Genomic DNA, 6,000 nt, shown 5'->3' with positions numbered 1-6,000 from the left:
AGTGAAACATCTGTAAAATGTGATGCTTTTAAAGAATTTTTTTAATTAAAATTTTTAAAATGTTTGACATTTTAAATTTTATTTTAAAAAATCTGGGGACTCTCCTTTCACTGAGTCTCACCCCACTCACTTTATCTTCTACAGCCTTTTAAACAGAAACAGATTCTGCCAAGAGGCACATGTTTGAAGCTCAGCGGTGTCTCCTCCCCATTAGGTCACCTAGTGCAGTCCACGCACCCCGCTAGTGATGCCACTGGAATTATGAGAAACAACATGGTATAAGTGGTTTGAATGTTGGACTAGTACTCTGGGACACCAAGCTTTGACTTCTCACACAGCCATAGAAACCCACTCAGTGGCCTTGGACAAGTCACACTCTCTCAGCCTTAGAGGAAAGCAATCACAAACCTGGTGTCAATATATCTTGCCAGCAAAACCACATAACAGGGTTGCCATAAGTCAGAGCTGCCTTAAATGTATATAACAACAACAAAGTACATCAAACAAAGGGAAAAAATTCCTACAGAAAGGTGGATGTGGAAGATAATAAAGAAGAGAGAAAAGCAACTAAAAGAAGTAATCACTCTCACAAAGCACAAAAGGAATGTACTGTATTTTACAATATAACTACTGTGAGGAATGAAAAGAAACTGAGTGGGAGCAATAGACTCTTTATATGAGTCTCCTCAAGCAGACGGGGATGTACCTACCAAAATTCAGAGCTCTATAAGGTTCTGAGAGAGGATTTGTGTAGCATGGAATCTCCAATAAGGTTGATGCAGAGACCAGGATGAAGAAGAAATTGAGGATACAGGTCAAGTCTCGCTTAGCCAGAATTCTGAAATCCAAAATATTCCAAAACCCAAAATTGTCCACATGGGTGGCTGAGATAGTTTGCTTTCTCATGGTTCAATGTGCACAAACTTCTTTTCATGCACAAAATTATTAACAATATTGTGTATAAAATTACATTAAGGCTATGTGTATAAGGTATACATGAAACATAAATGAAGTCTATGCATTTATTCATAAAGTGCATATGAAACATAAATGTTTAGATTTGGATCCCATCTCGAAGATATCGCATTCTGTATGTGAACATTGCATTATGGATTAGGGAGCCAAAACCTGTATGTTTTTATGAAAATTAAAGCATGAGATTATTCACTAGTGAACAAGGTTGACATCCTGGTGATGCCACATGCTTTTTGAGTGATTTGTGACTGAATATACCATTAACCACTCAGGATACTGGCATGTTGAATGTTCTATTTTAAAGCGTCTTTTAGTACTATGCATGTCAGAGTCCTAATATTTGTACAAAATGCCCTGAACTTGGTTGGCTAGACATGTTATCATTTCCCAACCATTTTCATCTCTCTCTTCCATCTTTATCAGAATTTATCCCTTCACTCTTGAAATCAATCCCAGCGTTGCTTTGGTACCATTTCCTTTGTTCTCTTGATCGGCATCTTCTTTCTCTGTGTACATTCAGAAATGTAAATATTTCTGATGCTCTTGTGGGGCGTTGTGTTCACAAAATATCCTTTTGAAAATGTTTTGCAACCAGGCGCCTGACTGTGAGTTCTGTGCTGGCCACAGCTGGGATTAACACAGTGCTTCCACAATATGATTCACTCACAATGAATGCCCAGGGCAGGGGCAGACAAAGCTATTTTTACGTCCACCAGTGGTGGGAACCAGCTGGGTACACTCCCAGGGACTGATCCTTATTGCTTTGAGTAATCAAAGTGTTGCCAATCAAGAGCAAGGTCTCAAAGTCCATGCTGTAATGCAGTGTGGCAATTCCTTGGCTCCGCCTGTAGTTTCTGTCAGAAGGCTTTTCAGAAACCTTGTTAATTCCAAATTCCCACAAATGCCTCTGTCAAAAAAATGTGCATGGCATACAATGTTTATCCAACACTCCTGGCATTTCCCTTTTACTTGTCTTGTCCATGCATCTGTACAGCTCCAGGTGCATGTCACACTCTCTGGAAGGCCATGAAGGAGTTCAGTGACAGCAGACAAGTAACGTTCTGCTGGAAAAGGTAGCTCTGGGCCTTATTAATGGAAAACATCTGGTGCACAGGGATAGTAGAGAGCAGGTTGGATTTTATATATTTGCTTGGTGCAAATTACCAGCTCAGTGCAACAAATAGAGTCAATCAACTTGGCTGTCCCCAGGAATTTCTGGCACACAGACAGGTAATGGATATTTAATGTTTAGTGGTATGGACCATGAAGCTAAATATTATGACCCTATGGATGCAGAATTTTATGTTCTTTCATTCTCCCTCTTATGTACACATCCATACAGAAGCATATATACAGTTTAATCTTAGAGTGGAGTGTGCAAGCTACTTCCAAATACAGACTGCAGCTCCCATCAGCCAATGGTGAAGAATGCCAGGGGATGTCTGTCTTAGATGAAACAGAGTTCATTTTTGTATGTTTATTGCTTTTAAATTAGTTTTCTTGTCCCAATATCAGAGGTGTACCTTTCAACTCTACTTTGTAATGTGGTTGATATTGCTGTTGTTGCTGCTGTTATTTGCTATCAAGGTAACGTCAGCCTATGAATGAAAAACCTCTCAAAATGCTGGTAATTCATTGGCCTGTTCAAGACTTGCCCAGCTCAGGGTTCTGGTTTCTTTGGTTGAGGCTAACCATTTGCAATGTGGTTTTCCTCTTTTTCTATTAGCTTCCTTTTTACCAAGCAGTTTCATATTTTTGTAATAGGATGCCTGTGCTGTACTCTACAAATACATCTTCCAGAAACATGTCAGTAGTTGCATTTTACAACACAATTTTGAAAAATAAAAACATGTTAATTTAGGCATTATGGACTCATGCCACAGATGTAATGGACAACAGGCTTTTTGGATCCAAGGCAATATTGCAATAAAAGGCTAAAGTAGCAAAATGCAAATATAAAACAATTGCCTTTCCCACGTATACTAAGCCTGGTTCAAAAGCATTGGGACATGCAGCTTAAGCACCACTATGTTTACCTAGGGAACTGATTTCAGCAGAATTAAAATTTCAACATAATTTATTTTGGATTAAAGAAATTAGTGATTTATGCCAACAAGCAGTAAATAACTTCCTCTTAAAGCAGGTGGTTATGACATGTCTTTACATAAAACATGATTGTGTAATTCAGTCATTCCCTAAAACAAAGTCAACAGTATTGCTTCTCCTGAGAGAAGGTTGATAAGAAAGAGCTGCACCATGGCCCTTATCAAAGAATTATGAAGACGTATGTGGGAGAAAGTCTTCAAAATCAACAGGGACTTACTTCTGCGTAGACATATCTAGCATTGAACTCTTAATGGAACTTTTGGGCATGGCACTGCAAGTAGTTATGGTACATCCCTCTATTATGTTCCAATAATCACTTTAGGAATGGTCAGCTCACATCATAGTCATGCAGAACTTACTTTGCACGGGATTAGTTCCTTTCAGTAGTTAGCCAGTATGTTGCATGATTACTCATGAGAATATTCCACCACAATTACATCTCTATGTGTTATTTCTGAATGCTTTCGATCCTGTTATTACATCTCAAGACAGCTTTAAAATATATTTGAAGGACAAAGACATTAAAATTTGATTAACATGCCTTCTGACTACTGCTATTTGAATGCATTTTTAAAAGGCAACTGGGACAGTCAATTTTTCATTGTTTGGTGACCTTGCAATTTTTATGACCTCATTGGGCACATGGCACATTGAATGGATTCTCTGTCAAAAATAATGTATTTCTTTTGTAACAGGAGATGTTAATGAAATTGTTTGTCTCTTAGATAATTGTATCCTTGTAAACAAAAAGAACATGGATAGCATTTGTCAAGGCTATTCTTTTTTTTAAGAGACAGGCACAATTCTAGACAATAAGAAGACAACTTTATATGTGTGAAGCAGGCCAAATTTTCAACTTTCATAAAGCATCATTTTTCCTTTATAAGGTGAACCTAGGTATATCTATGCTTTTCCATCCATAACCATGAAAAACTTAGGCCTAACTGATTACACTTTGTCGTGGCTTATTTTTAAGCACTGAGAAGGGAAGCAAAAATGAAGAAAAAACTCATTTTATTTCTTTAGATCAATTTTAAAAAATACTGGAAGTCAGTTTTGTAATCATGCAAGTTAGGCATTGATATTCTTAATAAAACAGTGATATTTCTTTGTGAGGCTAATGCTTTACATACCTATGTCACTTACATTTTAATATTAAATATCATACATATGCCCAAATTTATTAAAGGGGATTTTCATGCATATTACATAAAAACTTCTGCACAGAGATTCTCAGTTGGGCTGAGAATTTTGTGCACAAGGAATGCCACACATGAAGCACCTGTTGATGAATCACTGCATTCTCATAATTACTTTGGGATAGTATGCACAGCATTTAACACAGAGTGAACACTGGCATTGCAGATGACATTTGGGGGGCTACAAAGGGGCTGAAACCAACCATATATTTAAAAAAAAACACTCAAATGAAATGGCCAAGTATTATACAATCAAATCAACAAAAAGTTTTCATCAGAACTATAGAACATTGCCTAAATTGGCAGATCATTATAAACATGCTTGTATGGATTGGAGTTCTGAGAGAAGTGAAATGCAAAAAGTACAAATACTTTGTGGACATTAATAAACAATAGTTGGAAGGTTACACAAACATCCTTGTTTTAGATGAGCCAATTGACATGTGTATTATCATGAAAAGACTTTGTCCCATTCAAGTCACAAAAAATGGGCTGAAATGAGCTATAGTACACATACCTTATGGCAAATAAGATATATCAGTCTTTAAGATGCCACAAGACTCTTTGCTGTTGTTCAGTACAAAAAAAAAAATAGTATGGCTTTCCTTTTGGAAATGTATGTATTCAAGCTGCCTGATTTATGAAGATAATGTATCATGAGCATACATCTCTGGTGTTCTCAGCCTGGCTTGGATAAGTCTCATTTCCCCAATACTACTTCCTTTTTTTGATTGGCCTGCACATGGCAATGGACAGATTGTTCTCCATGTGATCACATACGACCATATGAGTTCATGACCATGAAGAGCAATGGAACTGGGAACAGGAATGAGGCACACAGAGTTACATGCAACCATTGTGATCACAATACCTCCAGAATTGCAAGGGTATGTCTACTTGCCCATGTGATGTGGCTCTTGAAAACAGATGCAATACAGTACTTGAAAAAAGTGTGGGTAGGCAAAGGATAATAATAGTGATTATGAACAACACTGCCAAGAACTGGATAGAATTTATAGACAGATCACATTCTTGAAAACAGAGGTCCCATCTAAATCAAAGGAGTTCATTAGGACGCTCTAATGAACTGTGAAATGTGAAAGTTGTGGTATAAAGTTATGATAATGTCTTTTTAATGTATCATTATACCTATATATAATATAGAAAAACTATTATGAGGTTGCTGTTAGGCAGTATAAGGCAGGGTGGGCAGCTATCCCAGGTGCAAAAACAAGTTATGATAATGTATTGATAAAATATTACTACCTCTGTTTGTTAGGCATTATTGTGAGATTACAGTTATAACTCAGTTATAACTGTGAGATTACAGTTATAAGTGTGTAAGGCAGGGTGGGCAACTACCCCAGGTCCAAGGGTTATTCAGTCCACCTGTCATACCTAAGGGAGCAGTACCTCCTCCCAGGTCTCTGCAAAAACAATTTTGTCAAAAAATTTAAAATGAAGGAAATCTTATTGTGTCTTCTAGGGGTCATGGGAAGCAACTATGTCATATTTTGGAGCCCCTTTGGCATGTTTTAAGAAGAGTGGCATTTTTCTTAACCAGAAAGTGACTGGAAGTCACTCCTGGTTTACTGGAAAAGGTCCTCCAGAGGTCTCTAGTATAAAGCAAAATTGCCCCCATGGCTCCTAGGATCCTTGTGGGAGCGTTCAGTCACTTCTTTGTTTTAAAAAATTACAAGAAGGGTCTGGGGACACCACT

The sequence above is a fragment of the Sceloporus undulatus genome, chromosome 4 (assembly GCF_019175285.1).
Source record: "Sceloporus undulatus isolate JIND9_A2432 ecotype Alabama chromosome 4, SceUnd_v1.1, whole genome shotgun sequence".
Lineage (NCBI taxonomy): Eukaryota > Metazoa > Chordata > Lepidosauria > Squamata > Phrynosomatidae > Sceloporus > Sceloporus undulatus.
The sequence above is the reverse complement of the archived record's forward strand: the minus strand, read 5'-3'. Positions refer to the sequence as shown.